This window comes from Jaculus jaculus, chromosome 6, assembly GCF_020740685.1.
Source record: "Jaculus jaculus isolate mJacJac1 chromosome 6, mJacJac1.mat.Y.cur, whole genome shotgun sequence".
NCBI classification, from domain to species: Eukaryota; Metazoa; Chordata; class Mammalia; order Rodentia; family Dipodidae; genus Jaculus; species Jaculus jaculus.
Genome location: NC_059107.1, coordinates 84,289,809 through 84,307,308, shown reverse-complemented (window position 1 = coordinate 84,307,308; position 17,500 = coordinate 84,289,809). Strand labels below are relative to the sequence as shown.

Below are 17,500 nucleotides of genomic sequence, written 5' to 3'. Positions count from 1 at the left end.
TAAATAGACCTATAACAAACATGGAGACCCAAATGGTTATCAATAATCTCCCAACTAAAAAAAGCCCAGGCCCAGATGGATTCACTGCTGAATTTTACCAGACCTTTAAGGAAGAGCTTACACCATTGCTTCTTAAGCTTTTCCAGGAAATAGAAAAAGAAGGAATTCTACCAAACTCCTTCTACGAGGCCAGCATCACCTTGATACCAAAACCAGGCAAACATAGAACAAAAAAAGAAAATGACAGACCAATCTCCCTCATGAACATAGATGCAAAAATTCTCATTCAAATATTGGCAAACAGAATACAAGAATATATCAAAAAGATCATTCACCCTGATCAAGTAGGCTTTATCCCAGATATGCAGGAATGGTTCAATATACACAAATCTATAAATGTAATACATTATATAAATGGGTTGAAGGACAAAAATCACATGATCATCTCATTAGATGCAGAGAAAGCATTTGACAAATCCAATATCCCTTCATGATAAAAGTCCTACAGAGACTGGAAATAGAAGGACCATATCTCAATATAATAAAAGCTATTTATGACAAGGCTACAGCCAATATATTACTAAATGGGGAAAAACTGGAAGCTTTTCCACTAAAATCAGGAACAAGACAAGGGTGTCCACTGTCCCCAATTTTATTTAATATAGTTTTGGAGGTCTTAGGCATAGCAGTAAGGCAAGAGACATACATAAAAGGGATACAAATTGGAAAGGAAGAAATCAAGTTATCATTATTTGCAGGTGACATGATTCTATACATAAAGGACCCTAAAAACTCTACTAGCAATCTGTTAAAGCTGACCAAAACCTACAGCCATGTAGCAGGATACAAAATAAATACATAGAAATCAGTAGCCTTCATATATGCTAACAACAATCACACAGAGGATGAAATCAGAGAATCACTTCCATTCACAATGCATTAAAAAAAAAAAAAAGTACCTTGGAATAAACCTAACCAAGGAAGTAAAGAATCTCTACAATGAGAACTTTAAAACACTCAAGTGAGAAATTGCAGAAGACACTAGAAAGTGGAGAAACATCCCTTGTTTCTGGATTGGAAGAACCAATAGTGTGAAAATGGCAATATTACCAAAAACAATCTACACATGTAATGCAATGCCTATCAAAATTCCAAAGGCATTCTTCATGGAAATAGAAAAAAACAATCCAAAAATTCATTTAGAATCACAAAAAACCTCGAATATCTAAAATAATGCTGAGCAACAAAAATAAGGCTGGTGGTATCACCATACCTGATTTTAACCTATACTACAGATCCATAGTAACAAAAACAGCATGGTACTGGCACAAAAAAAGACATGTAGATCAGTGGAACAGAATAGAGGACCCAGATATAAGCCCAGGTAGCTAGAGCCACCTGATATTCAATAAAAATGCCCAAAATACTCATTGGTGAAAAGACAGCCTCTTCAGCAAATGGTGTTGGGAAAACTGGATATATATCTGCAGAAGGATGAAAATAGATTCTTCTCTCTTGCTATGCACAAGAATTAAGTCCAAATGGATTAAAGACCTTAATATCAGACCTGAAACTCTGAAACTACTAGAGAAAAAGGAGGGGAACCCCTTCAACATATTAGTCTTGGCAAAGACTTTCTGAATACAACCCCAATTGCTCAGGCAATAAAACCAAAGATTAATCACTGAGACCTCATGAAATTACAAAGATTTTTCACTGCAAAGGACCCAGTGAAAAAAAGCAAAGAGGCAACCTACAGAATGGGAAAAAATCTTTGCCAGCTATATATCTGATAGAAGATTAATATCTAGGATATACAAAGAACTCAAAAAGTTAAATAATAAGGAATCAAACAAGCCAACCAAAAAATGGGCTTTGAGCTAAATAGAGCATTCTCAAAGGAAGAAATACGAATGGCATATAAGCATCTAAAACAATGTTCTACGTCACTAGTCATCAGGGAAATGCAGATTAAAACTACATTGAGATTCCATCTCAATCCTGTCAGATTGGCCACCATCATGAAACAAATGATCATAAATGTTGGTGGGGATGTGGAAAAAGAGGAACCCTTCCACACTGCTGGTGGGAATGCAATCTGCTCCAGCCATTGTGGAAATCAGTGTGGAGGTTCCTAAAACAGCTAAAGATTGATCTGCCATATGACCCAGCTATAGCACTCCTAGGTATATATCCTAAGGACTCATCTCTTTTCCTTAGAAGTACATGCTCAACCATGTTTATTGCTGCTCAATTTATAATAGCTGGGAAATGGAACTAGATGTCCCTCAACTGATGAGTCAATAATGAAGATGTGGCACATTTATACAATGGATTTCTACTCAGTGGTAAAGAAAAATGAAGTTATGAAATTTGCAGAAAAATGGATGGATCTGAAAAGGATTATAGTAAGTGAGGTAACCCAGGCCCAGAAAGCCAAGCGCCACATGTTCTCCCTCACATGTGGATCCTAGCTACAGATGATTCGGCTTCTGCGTTTGAAGGAAAGTACTTAGTAGCAGAGGGCAGTAAGTTATAAAGGAGATATAGAGGGAAAGGAAGGGAGGAGGGTACTTAATAGGTTGTTATTGTATCTATGTAAGTACAATGATTGAAATGGGGACGTAATATGATGGAAAATGGAATTTCAAAGGGAAAAGTGTGGGTGGGAGGGAGGTTATTACCATGGGATTATTTTTTTATAACCATGGAAAATGTTAATAAAACTTACTAAATAAAAAAATTGAAATAAAAAATTAAATAAATAAATAAAACAAAAATAAAAAATATATTAAAAAAAAAGAATTCCCTCCAATAGAGTGGGCTTTAATTCTAATCAGAGAGATGTTGATTCTTCCATAACAGTCATGTCACTATACTACCAGTGGAAACATCTTGCCTGGCATCAATAATCATTTTTTAAAATTTTTTATTAGCATTTTCCATGATTATAAAAAAAATCCCATGGTAATTCCCTCCCTCCCCACCCCCACAGTTTCCCCTTTGAAATTCTACTCTCCATCATAATATTTTTATATCTATAATTTCTCTGGCTTCTTTTTAAGTCTGTTCATTTTATGTCCTTTTGTCCTATGGTCACTATTCAATTGTTTTATTTCTTAAAAGATATCAATCCAATAATGACAATATTTAATATGTATGTGTATCTGTAGCTAATTATTTTTATTTTTAATTTTGGAGGAGCTGTTTTTTGTTTCTTGCTAATTTGTGTTCATGTATGCTTCTTTCATTGCATCTTGTGATGTTGTTATTATAAGTACATGTTTAATAAAAGTCATCCGGTTGGGTGTAGTGGGGCATGCCTTTAATCCCAGCACTCAGGAGGCAGAAGTAGGAGGATCATCATAAGTCCAAGGCCACATGACACTATATAGTGAATTCCAGGTCAGCCTGGGCTAGAGTGAAACTCTACCTCGAAAAATTAAATAAATATATAAATGTCATCAATGGAAAACTGAGATCTAACTTGACCAAAGGTAAATGTCTCCAGAAGGATTTTATGTTTGCTTTTTCTAGGCATTTGGATACAATGTTAGCCTGAGATAACTTTATAATAAATTCTCACCTTAAGTATCTCAAACATAACAGTTAAAGAACTTGAACTTGGGCTGAAAATATTGCTTAGTGGTTAAGGCACTTTCCTGCAAAGCCTAAGGATAGAGGTTTAGTTCACCAGAAACCAAAAAATGCCAGATGCACAAGATGATGTATCTGGAGCTCATTTGCAGTGGCTAAAGACCTTGGTGCACCCATTCTCTCCATCTCCCTGTCTGTCTCTCTCAAAAAAATAAAAACAAATGTAAATAGATAAATAATAAAATAAAATATTTAAAAAATAGAAAAGGAATTTTGACTTTAAACATCTTCAATATCCATCTAAGGAAAACTTTTCTATTTTTCCCAGAGTCAAAGTCAAGGTAGGGGTATATCTAGCTCACTATTTCACCAACAATAAAGCCTTCTATCTTTAATCTAATACCTCTTTTAGTATAGTCCTGGATTTTGTTTAATGACCTCAAGTTAACCACAAAGTCAAAATTCTAAGTCATGACAAAATAAGGCAAACTGCTGATTCTTTTCACTTGCATAACTCCATGGATCTGTGGTATGAGTTAGTTTGTTTAGTTATATCTCTTATCATATTTTTTTCAAAGACTTTTATTTATTTATATATTAGAGACAAAGAGAGGGAGAGAGAGAAGAAGAGAGAGAGAGAGTATGGGCATGTCAGGGCCTCTAGCTACTGCAAATGAACTCCATATGCATGCACCACCATGTGCATCTGGCTTATCTGGGACCTGGAGAATCAAACCTGGGTCCTTAGGCTTCACAGGCATATGCCTTAACCACTAAGCCATCTCTCCAACCCTTTTATGATATTTTTTACTTTGTCAGATCAGCAATTCATTTAAGTATGGCTCAGTGGTAGAAGATTTGCCTAGTATGTGCGAGGTCTTGGGTTCAAGCCCCAATAACAAAATTTATGAAAATACTTTACTGAGTATTTTTAGGAATGGGACAGTTTTAGGATTTTTAGCCTTCCATAATTCCTGAAATAGCAATCTTCCAGAGCACAAAGCGCTCACAGCCACTTTAAAGAACTTACAACAGATTTCATCCCAGATTTGAGTTATTTACCTCTAGGTTTGCCTCTCAGCAGGCCATGTGGGGTTTCCAAAGGAAAAGCACCCTTCTCCTTCAGGGGCTCTCTCCCATGATGATTGGACAAGGCCTTGCATTAAGTAGACAGTACAGCCATAGACGGTTTGGGAGCCTTACTCTTCTCCCTGGGGCTCCACATGAAGAATGTCTATTGTAGAAACTGACTGCATGGAAACAGATTGCTGGGCTTGCTTCTTACCCAGTGGATTAGAATCCCTTGTAGGTAGTGATTTTGTTTTACCATATTTCCATTTTCAGAGCTTAGTTTCCAAGTTGACCTATGACAAATTAAATAAATAGATTTTCAAGCTATAAGACAGGCCTGTCAGACAGGAGAAAGAAGCCATTTTCATCTCAAGATGACAGTGAATGTCATGATTCAGATGTCTGAGAAATGCCTGCCTAAGCTGAACCAGAGGAAACTGAGGAGTCGGGCTTGACAGTCTGTTCATCTTTTCTGAGAGTTGTTAATTTCAGGGCCAGAGAAGGAAGATTTTTTTTTTTTCTTTGCACAAAAATCAGAACTGTGTTCTTCCTGCTGCACCCTGATGAGTTATTCCAAAGGAAGATCTAATCCTTCTGCCATTTACTTATTTTAAAGGAAACAGATGTTAAGCACTTTAGCATCTTTGGTTATTTTAAGTACTTTAAATGTGCTTAGATTGGCAATGTTGCAGTAGAGAGTGTGGTAGAATGGCAATGTCCTATAAAATCCCATAAATAGACATTCTAATCTGAAATCAACAGTTTTTTTCTGGAAAATATTTTTAAATTAAGATTTTGAGCACCTTGAAACTCCCCAGGCTTTCTCAGATCGTATTTAAACTACTGAAGGTCATTTCAGTCCGTATAGTCTTGGCTAAGTGTGCTGTGAATGAGCCCTGCTGATTGCTGACAGCAGCGGCACTGGGGAGCCAGACTGCTGGAATGCAGACCCTTCCTTTCCCTGACGCCCCTCTTGAGCAGAGTAGCAGCTGAGGGCAGTTTTGATTTGCTGGCATGAGGGTGACCCTGTTGCCTCTTTGCTTTCCCTTCTGTCATCCTCTCCAGAAATTCCATCACATAACTGACTTAAACAAAACATAAATCCTTTCTTTGACCAACTGCAAAGAGATACTGTGAAGCACTATGAATAAAATACAAAAACAGAGTGAATAATCATTTTTCATAAAATTCGTATGGATTGCCAAAAGCATACTGATATGGTTTAAAATTTTTGCTCTAATAGCTAAAACACATGGGCGATATACAAACTGAACTTTAAAATTAAACTCTGATGCTCTCCCAGGAAGGTTTCTGTCACCCCCTACTCACAACAATTTAAAGCTGATACCTGTTCTCTGAAATGGTGTTTTTAGAGCACATGTAATAAACTAAACATCATGTTAATGTTTTACATACAAAGCCATGCTTCCATTCATTTTTTCCTCATTAAATAAAAGATACCCATTCCATGTGACAAGCTACATTCTGTTGAACCAAAAAGATATATCCTCCCTGAAGTGAACTCCAGTTAGCAAGGTGCCTATTAGATAATAGAAAGACAGCAAGATGTGGAATAGCATATTACAACATATTATAGAAGAACTATGTGAGAAAATAATAGAGGGCTAGGGCATAGCTCAGTGGTAGAGCATTTGCCTAGTGTCTGTGAGATGCTGGCCTCCATTCTCAGCAACAAAGTGTGGCAAGAAAACAGTAAGTAGTTGGGAAATGACACTTGTAGAGTAAATGGAAGTGGCTTATATTTTGGGATCAGCGGAAATAAATTTGATCTGTGACTAGAAAAAATCATTTGGGATGCAAATATCACAGATGAGTCTTCCTCATTGTAAATTGGGGCACTTGTGCATTTCAGACAAGGACCCAGCAAGTGCTAAAGCCTTGCAGTAGGGAAAGTTTGTTGACCTGGATAAATATGACTGGGGTGTGGCATGTAAGTAAGAATTTGAGAAAGAAGAGTTTGATGATAGCCAGAGGCTAAACCCAGAATGATGGTGGTGGGGTTTTAGTTGATTCAATAAATAAAATAAAATAAAATAAAATAAAATAAAATAAAATAAAATAAAATAAAATAAAATAAAATAAAATAAAATAAAATAAGCATACTGCAGCCAGACATGGTAGCGCACGCCTTTAATTCCAGCACTCAGAAGGCAGAGGTAAGAGGATTTCCGTGAGTTTGAGACCACCCTGAGACTACATAGTGGATTCCAGGTCAGCCTGGGCTAGAGTGAGACCCTACCTAAAAAGAAAAACAAAAGTGTACTGCACTGTCGTCAAATCAGCTTTTGAATATTGTTATCTTATTTTTACATGTAAGTAAAAAGGCTTTAAGAGGCAATATCATTTTCCAACATCACATAGCTAATGAGGAATGTAGGTAGTAGGAGAAAGTCAACTTCAAAATCTACACTTAACCACTTAAAAATGATATTAACCTACCTCCTAGACTGCCAGATACCCCTTTGTAATTCACCATCACCACTCTGACATCACTGTACATCATCCAAGAACATGGCATGCCAACTGGTGGTTCGTCTTTGCATCTTGGCAGACAGAGTTTCTTGAAGTCAGAAGTGAGATCTTACTTGAGACTCTACCTTGAACACAGTCTTATTGAAGAACCATGGTTCAGGCAATCAAACTTGGAAAGAGGTTTTGTCATTTTAAAAGTACTTTGAGGAACAAAGGATTCACCCTGAGTTAGGAAATTATTTGCTATCAATCTATTATAAATATCAATAAAATGTTAGATGTAATTTCATCTGTTCTTTGCTTTAAGGGGCATGAACACAGAGAATTACTTTCTCATGTTTACTAATAGTAGATAAGAGAAAAATGATACGATTTCAAGCTATCATAAAAGAAAGTCAATATGTCTTAAAGTAAGTGCTACTGTTATCCTCTCAAGGTCGTTTATCAGCACATGGACATAGTTCTATGATGGCTTCAAACAAGTGCAAGAAAACAAACCTGACATTTGACATGTCCTTTATGAACACTAGCATTTGCCAGCACTATCAGTAGCTGAAAATAAGAAAATATATGATAAACATATTGCTATTCAATGGAGCCACATTAAGTATCTGGTTATTGAGTTCTTACTATGTGCCATGCACTCAGCCTCAACATAGCTGGCATGTGAGTGGCCTCCTTGAGCAAAGGGCTGTGTTATGCTATAGGAACTAATCAATATGACTTTCACTAAAGCCATGATGACCTATGACAGAAGGGGCTCAGGGTGTCCTACGATGGAAAAGCCAGAAAGATTCTGCACAAGCAACTTTCACTGGTCCTCAGCCAATGTCTCAGAAGACGCTCTTCTAAGACTTCGAACTTGGCTCTGGGGCACTTTCTTGTTTGTCTTCCCAGGAACCTTACTTAATAAAGGGTGTTTAAAAAGCCCAAGTCCAGGGAGATAGGGAGGAAAATTAATGTTATTATATGCCATGAAATGAGAAATGCAATATACCAATGCATTACTCAAGCAAACTAGGAGCAATTCATTACAAAGTATTGAGTTTCCTTCTGTCCTTAATCTTCCTTGTATCCCAAACATGAAATGAACTGGAAATGACTGGAGCTAGTATTATTGCTTCTCTCTGTCTCTGTCTCTCTGACTCACTCTTTTCTTTTAACATTCTCCTCTCCCTTTCCTTCCCATCCCCCTTCTTGTCCTTTCAATGGTGAGAAGGCCAGGCTACCTATGGAAATTTACATATTCCTTTTGTTGACCTCAAGGTTAATTCACACTATACCTCAAATACCCACCTAGCTTCCTGAGGTTGAGAACCTTAAAGCCTTTAGTTTTTCTAACTGTATATCTGTATTTAGGTGACAGGATATAAAAGAGAACCTGTATATTGCCCAAGAATCTGTCTCAAATTCTCCCCTTCTCATCTTCATTCTCACTATTACACTCTCATCAGGCAAATAAAAAGGAGAGGATAGCTCAGAAAGTAGAGAAGATTATGAAATAGAAAGTCCTGTGTCTTCTTCCAGCCCTGCCTTTTATACCTAACCAATTTGGGTTTGCCTGCTATTTGCTACAGGACTCCAAATGAATTATTCGCCTTCAGTACCTCATTCACAGCTTCTTGTCAGCCACCTTCTTTTACCTTCATGGCTGTTGATGGATTAAGATGTGGTGTGTGGAGAAGCTTAGAGCAGGATTAGGCTCACAGTAGACTCTATAGAAAAGTTTTGCTGTATGAGCACAAGTCTTCTTTGGGTGTTGAGCAATTCTATAAATTCAAGGTTTAAGGTCTGTCTTTTATGTGGCCTGAAGAGTTTCTGCTAGCATTTTATAAATGTTCCTTGAATTTTAAAACTTCTGAACTGGGCCACAGGGGCTCTCAGATATTCAGAGTCTCATCTGATGATAGTTTAATGGTTTGCTTTTTAGCAGCTGTTTGAGTAAGTAGCTTGCTGTTTGCTCAGGTCTGAAAAGGAGCTCTATTAAAAGATTCAGACTGCTATACCATCCACATTGATTTGAATGTGATTTGTAGGGAGGGAATGAGAATTTGTCAAAGAAACTTAGTGTCTGGGCAGGCACTTCACTAGCCAAGAGACAGATAAGCAAGCCAGCTGGCCTCACATTGAAGTTGTAACTTTTTCTCTCTCTTACATAGCCTTTAAATATTTAAATATTTGGACTAAATTTATCCAGATTATCAAAAATGCAAAACACTGATCCATCTTGCTAACTAGAGAGATGTATTCCTGTTTCTTTACCTGCTACCCCACATAATAAGTGTAATTACAGGTCAAATTTTGGACTGTCCTTTTTAGAAAGGAATCTTCAGACTACTCACTCACCTAGCCTGATTCTTTGAATGTGCTACTGGGCAGCTATTAGCTTCAAATACACTCAACACTCAATTTGCAACAGATGTTCCTAAAGTAGAACAAAGACAGAAACTGCTGAGTTTGTTGCATAGAAAAATAAAAGTAGAAACAATGGAGACCTGGCAAGGGAATTGTTAATGTGGAGAATCAAGTTAACCATGAGACAAAGAACAGCTCCCTGTTTCCCCGCTGAGGTTTGAAATGATGAGCTGCTTAGACATTGGCTTCTTTTTGTTCAGCCTTCCAGCCATCTTTCATGGTGCTGTTCCAATGTGTTGCTGTCTTCTTCAATTAAATCTTTGGGAATGTTACAACTACAGCTTTCCACCTATTAATGTTTTTCATCATGTAAAATTTCACTATGCCAAAAAAAAAATCATCATTAAAGAATTTCATAGACTGACAGTTTTTCTTGAATCTGTACTAGTGGTATTTGTGTTTAGTGATTTGCCTTTAATTTAGTAGCAATGTCTCCAAATAGTGAGATGAAGAGACTATGATAGCTATTTTATTATAACCAATTGGATTTAAATTTCTTTCTTGATTGTCTAAAAAGTTCACTAAATTTTGAACCTCCTCACCAGGAACCTTGTTTGTTCCTTCAACATAGTCATCCCAGGTCTGAATAAAATAACTGGTACATAGGGAACACTTAAAAGAAAGAGAAACAGTTGTTGAACATGGACATTGAGCACTGCTAGGTATTAAAGGAAAAAGGTGCCTCATTTTTCATTTTCCTATCAAGTGACATGCACTAGTTGGAAACAACTTGCAAAAAGGCCTTAACCTGTTATATCTTAGTTAATTTTATCTAAAATCCATATTTGTAAAAGCATAAAATAAAATAACCCCATATTTGTACACATTCCAAGTTTTGTCCTAAACACAAAGATAAAACCTATTTGTCACTGGAATGCTTGGCATTTTTGCTGCAAGCCTCCCAGCACTAATTACATCATCAAACACTCTGAAATTCAAGCATATGTGTGGGGCAGATTAACTCATAGACTGTTTAAGGAATGAAGAAGAAGCTACAGGTATGGCTGATGACATAGCACCAAGAAAATGCAGGGGCTCAGAACTCGGAATTCTTGGGAGCCTGTTTCTGCCAAGGAATGTGGGTGCAGTGTTTGGAGCTGCTGACTTATGTAAATAAGAGACTTAAGGTTGATTTCTGCTTTGCTATGATCATATCCCCTAACAAAATTCTAAAAACAAGCGCTGCTTAATGGAATCTATGAGGTTTGGAAACACTTATGAACGAACTAATAAAAGCTACTTCACAGCAGGTCATGGCATCCCAGCACTTGAGAGGCAGAAGTAGGAGGATTGCCAAAAGTTCAAGGCCACCCTGAGACTACAAAGTGAATTCCAGGTCAGCCTGAGCTAGAGTGAGACCCTAACTCGAAAAAAAATAAATAAAAAAAAAAAAAAAAAAAAAAAAACTATTTCATACAAAGCCATTTGCCTCTCTTGCCTCTCAGTGAAGTGAAAGGTTCATCCATTGCTTGCCTTTATGTATTCCAGCAGCATAAATATTCTCATAAAATCAACTGGCATATTTCTATTTTATTGTATTTAATATTCAGTACTTGATTATTAAGTATAACTTTGATGTTTGTCTCATAATATAGTAGGTGAAGCCAGGGCCATTTCTAATTTTCTTCTTTATACAATTTTGGATTTGACATAATACTTTAAAGTGTTCATTTATTTGTTTGTTTTGAGAGAGAGAGGAAGATGGTATGCCAGGGCCTTCTGCTATTGCAATTGAACTCCAGATGTATATGCCACTTTGGTACTGGGGATCCAACGTGGGCCTTCAAGCTTTGCAAGCAAATACTTTTAACCACTGATCCATCTCTCCAGCCCTGGATATGAAATATTATTTATCTGTACATACTGAGTATGCCAAATGAGCTACTGAACTAGAAAAAAGACATTAAAATTTCTCTACATAAAATTACCATTTGTTTGAGGTTATGGGTTTTATTGCCAGTATTGCAACAACAAAAGAATAAGAATAGTTGGAGTCACTATTTGTATTAAATTAAGAAATTCTCTCCATGATATATCCGTACTAACCTTTCACTTTCTGAGTCATAAGTACTTCTTAGTTGTATTGTAACAGTGAATGCACTAAATTATATCCCAAGACTGAGAGCCAAATATGAATAATCAATAAAATTTCAAGAGCCTCAGATGGCACAATGGGCTTAAATCATGAGTAAAGCTGGGCAAGTTAAAGACCTGGTCAAGAGCAAAGTGTTTACCCACATGTCAAGATCTGATTAAAACAATTACCTATTCTGGACAAGCAATCTTATCTCCAAAGGCTACTTTACTCACCCTGACTTGCCTCAACTTTGGATAAATTCCAGTATAAATAATCCCACAAAAAGCAAGGTTGAAGGAAATACCTCAATCTTTTCACAGTAACATGGTCTGACTGAGTTTTATGTGTCTTTCCTTCTGCCCATCTGCACATAGTCTTCTACATTAAGTGTGTTTTTAGGCAGAAATGAGGAGACCCAACTATTACTTCCACACTACCTTCTGGGTTATTTGCCAAAACTCACTTCTTGTTTTCTTGAAGACTCCAAATGTCCTCAATGACTGCATTGATGACAACACACTTGAGGGTGGTATAGGTAATGGGACATTAAACAAATTATATTTTATAAGGAGCCTAATGGGCTCATATTGAGGGGAGAGTAAGTTGAGATTTATGTTATAATTTCTATCTGGATCTCAAAATGAACCAAGGACTTTAAAGAAAATCACTTCTTAATTTCCCTAGCATATCTCATTATGGTATCCAGTCTGAGAAGGACACTAGTCCTATTTGATCACAGCCCCACTGTTGTGACCATTTACATACATTGTTAGACAAAATACAGCCATACTGAGAGATACAGCATACATTCAGTCCCTAACAAATACAAGAAGTAAATAAACAAAAAGAAGAGAGATGGAGCAATCCAAGTTATGCGATGAAGAAGATTCAAGTGGCTAGAAAACTAGAAGGTAGCAATTGTAGATCCCCATGTTCCTTCTGAGTGTCTTACATACCCTTCAGTGTAAACACTTTGTTATACCAAAATCTGCTTCTCACACCATTCTTAGGGACATCTACTTCTGATATAGCCTGGGCCCAGATATCACAGAACTTTATAAAAATGGGATATAAAGCACCTGAGCATACTTTATGCTCAAAATAATATCAAATTAGAATTATCTTCTAATGGGAGCTTTGCTTCAATTGCCTCATTTTTAGCTCTATCCACACTCCATTTCTTAGAACTGAAATTTGTTTCTGATACAACATTCATTTGTTAAGTGGGGCAGGGAGACTTAAACCAGGGTATGGCCAGTGCAACATGGATTTGGCTTATAAATGGCTTTGGACATATCCAAATCCATGTAAAAATTAAAAAGAAACCAAGCTCAACATAAGAAGAAGTAAATGTAAAGATTACTTCTAATTCTAGAATGCTTCCAAGTTGAAGTAGACAACACTGCCACAAAGTTTCACTAAGTAGCTAGAGAACAATGTTCAGGGTGCTCAGAGTGGCAGGAGCCAGCATCCATACTATAGCTGCTCTAAGGTGGCCTTGCATTTGCCGACAAATAATAGAAATTTAAAGTGAATGGATGCTATCACCACCAAGGTCATAAGGAGAATACTTTTTCCATAAGAACATTGTTTATTTGGAGCAGTTCTGCTATTTACCTCACTTTACAGTGCTTTCTTTGTTCCTGTCATAGAGGTAGACACAGTTCACAGAGAGCAAATTGTAGAAGATGTGATTTGGGTTTTTGTTTTCCAGTAGCATATATTTGGCAGAAAATTCACTGGGATAATCTTAAATATAATTTTCTTTCCAAAATCTATTTTTTTTTGTTGCTGTTGTTGTTTTGCCTTCAAACTCTTTGACAAACTGAATTTTCATAACCTAGTAAAGAAATGCTCAAGAATCATTTTCTTAAAGCTAAGACAGACAGTTGATCTGGGTCATAGCTAAGAAAGATGCTCCACTCCTAAGGACTCATCTCACTACCTTAGGGATACTTGCTCAACCATGTTTATTGCTGCTCTATTCACAATAGCTAGGAAATGGAACCACCCTAGATCTCCCTCAACTAATGAATGGATAGTGAAGATTTGGCACATTTACACAAGGGAGTTCTACTCAGTGGAAAATAAAAATTAAGTTATGAAATTTGCAGGAAAATGGATGGATCTTGAAAGAATAATACTAAGTGAGGTCACCCAGGCTCAGAAAGCCAAATGTCTTATGTTCTCTCTCATATTGGGATCCTAGCTACAAATGACTTCTGTGTAAGTAAGAAGAAAACTCAGTATCAGAGGCCAGTAAGCTAGTTAGGAGATATAAAGGGAATATAAAAGGAGGGAGGGGGATTTAATAGGATGGTATTGTATATAAGTAAGCAGAATAACAGATTGACTAATGGGGTGAAAAGACCTAAGTGAGGTCAGTGGAAGAGAGTGAGTAAAGGAAAGGTGGAAGGAGGGCTAATCAAAATCTAAGAGGATATAAATAAATCATATGAAAACCTAATTTTTAGGACAATGAAACACACAGGAGCCATAGATTGTGAAAATTTTCAGTGCCAGGGATGGGATACCTTATAGTGAGTTGGTGACCAGGGAAGTCCCTGATGACCCCCAAACATTACAGGCCATTGCTGAGGCCTGGTTTCCCACCAGGAATAGATGGTAAGACCCTACTGCTGAAGACTCTGCATACATGGGCTGCAAAGTCACTGAGAAATCTTGCTGGAGCTGACCTAAAAACCTCCTCCATGTAGACCAGCTGACAGAAAGCTCAAAAAGCCAAGCATGCATGCAGTTTAATGGGAGAGAGAGAAATCACCAGTGAAGAGACTTAACACTGGACTCTATAAGCCTTAAATTTGGCCAACTGGGCCAAATGAGCCAACAGGTACAATAGTGGCATGTCTGTTATGGGGAAAACCGACGTCTCTCTAATTTGACTGGATGCCCACTCCCTGGGAGAGAATACATCCCTGATACTGAAAACCTGCAACAGGGGTAGTCAAGAGCCCTAGGAGTGTAACATCTGCTTCTGTCTGGCTAAATGTATATACTATGCTCTCCAAACTGCCCAGTGTGAACTTCTCTTAATGTTCATACCCATATATTAATGCTACTCTCACTTTTGGTTAGAGAAGCTTCTCTTTTCAGATGGCAGTGACCTTGGGATGACTCAGAAGGCACCATAGTGCTAAGAAAAAGTAACAGAGGAGTGCTCAGCACTGAAATATCTCTATCACACCTTCCAAGGCTCAAGGTCCATTATGGAAGAGGTGGAAGAAAGAATGTAAGAGCCAAAGGAAGGGAAGGACTCCTAAGAACTTGTTCCTCCAGACACAAAATGGCCTGGATATCCATGACCTCACAGTGCCTGACACTACCTAAACAAGACCATCATAATAGGACAAAAGATCATGACATCAAAATAAAAGAGAGATTGATTGAGAGGGGGAGGGAGTATGATGGAGAGTAAAGTTTCAAAGGGGAAAGTAGAAGGATGGTGGGAATTGCCATGGGATATTGCTTATAGTCATGAAAATTGTCAATAAAAAATAAATAAATGAAATATTTTAAAAAAGAAAGAGAGAGAGTGTATGCCGGTGCCTTTAGCTACTGCAAACCAAAAAAGAAAGACAGACAGACAGAGAGAGAGAGAAAGAGAGGGAGAGAGAAAGAAAGAAAGAGAGAAAGAAAGAAAGAGAGAAAGAAAGAGAGAAAGAAAGAAAGAAAGAAAGAAAGAAAGAAAGAAAGAAAGGAAGGAAGGAAGGAAGGAAGGAAGGAAGGAAGGAAGGAAGGAAGGAAGGAAGGAAGGAAGGAAGGAAGGAAGGAAGGAAGGAAGAGAGAAAGAGGAAAAGTAGAAAGGCACTCTCACATTGAGCCCTTTGAGAAAATCTCATTCTCCCAGAGGAACATGAACATGAGCTCCAGTTTCCTTTCTCTTGCTCTCTCACTCTCTCTTGCTTTCTAACTTTCTCTGAGAATGAAAGTTGAAACAAAATCAATATCAATATACTTTGAGTTTCCAAAATAAAATAAGTCATTTGTTTTTTCTGAAATAATTCTAAAGCTCATGATGAAATTCCTAGCTTCACATGAATCCCAAGCATCTCAAAGTAAGTTGATGACACAACAGGCTAACCCCAATTTAGAGGCAAACACAGATATTCAACTTATTGACAAAGTACGTTGGAACCAGGTTTGCTAACATTGAAGCGTTTTTATATAACATGATCACATGGCCATATTGATAATAGTGTTTTCAGAAGATCTGACTGCAGCCAATTCAAAGATCAGAGAGATCCTGAAGGCATTGTGACAATGGCTGCAGCGACAGAAGAACCCGCACAGGGGCCACACTCTACCACCTCCAATAAATCTCTTTACTATGTCAATTTTTTTTTTTTTTGGTTTTTCGAGGTAGAGTCTCACTCTGGTCCAGGCTGACCTGGAATTAACTATGTCATCTCAGGGTGGCCTTGAACTCATGGCAATCCTCCTACCTCTGCCTCCCAAGTGCTGGGATTAAAGGCGTGCGCCACCACGCCTGGCCTATGTCACATTTTTTAAAAAAAATAATAGTTCACCTAATTTACTTTCTTCATATGGCTTTAGCTTAATTTTTATTTTCCTTTTCTTGCCTTTTCGATTTTAATTTCCTATTCCAAATCCATACTCCCAAGGAATGGTCAGTTTATAGCTTTTTATCTCAGAGGTCTTTAGGCCTGTAACCTAAGCCATTACAGCTTTCACTTGTTTTTACCCTTTTATCTAACTGGCTTATAACACTTTATTTTTTATTTTTAAATCTCATATGTTCCATACTTTTAATTTCTTCACCTTTTGCCTTCACAGGGACTTTGAATATCTTACCTTAGCTTCTTTTTCCTTCACTTTCAGCTTACCTTAGTCCCTCTTTAAAAATTTTACTACCACTTAACTAACCATCCCCTTTTTAAAAAAAAAAAAATATGGAACACTTCACGAATTTGCGTGTCATGCTTGCTCAGGAGCCATGCTAATCTTCTCTGTATCGTTCCAGTTTTAGTATATGTGCTGCCAAAGAGAGAAATCCCTTTTTGTTTTTATATTTTTACTTTATATTGTTTTTGGACTTTAGCATATTTTAGAGTTAACATGAAAGAGCTATTGCATGTAAAGGACACAAAGTACCATTATGCAAGTATCTCTCCATCATCCTCACCTCTACCACCTAAGCCACGCAATCAGCATCCCAAAAGTGTCCTCAAGAGATCCTAGAGCCTCTGTTTGTTGGACTGGCTACAACTCACATGGTAAACATCACATTGGTAAAATAAGAAGCCATTTTCACAAACAGCGAGATCTCTAATACCGTCTGTCCTTGGTGAGGATGCAGATGATGCTGGAAGTCCTCACTGCAGAAAGTGACACAGACGGCCCTGACCCAGGCTGCTTGCACTACTTGCATGCTCATCTGCTACTACATTCTCTAAGATTCAAGGAAGATCTTGAAGTTTAGTGTTTCTCTTATCATAAATATAAGAGAAGCTTTCCAAAGGGGCAGTTACCTAGCATAGGATTTCTGCAACTATGAATCTCCTAGACCCTTGATACACACTCATTATATGTTATGATTTGAGTTGGAAAACTAAGGCCATTTGACCTTCAGGCAATGGGTATAAGTTTCTCTGAGATATCTTTAAGGACACAGCTGAGATTTGATTATTTTTCTTTCTTTCTTTCTTTTCTTTTCTTTTTTTTTTTTTTAAAGAAGGATCAAGTCTCCATAGGATTGCTAAGTCATAATGTTGTCATTCCATTGGGGACTCCTACTGGATCCTCACTCAAGATTGAGTTAAGAGGTGGTCTCTCCCGAGAAGCAACCCTAATCCATGTTTAACAAGT

At 37.3% G+C, this 17,500-nt stretch overlaps 1 non-coding gene across 1 annotated transcript; it reads right to left on the bottom strand.

Moving 5' to 3' along the window:
- Positions 1–16,578: 16,578 nt before the first annotated feature.
- On the bottom strand, positions 16,579–16,685 carry LOC123461828. Its single transcript, XR_006637893.1, has one exon. It is a non-coding gene; the product is annotated as a U6 spliceosomal RNA (small nuclear RNA).
- Positions 16,686–17,500: the final 815 nt, after the last annotated feature.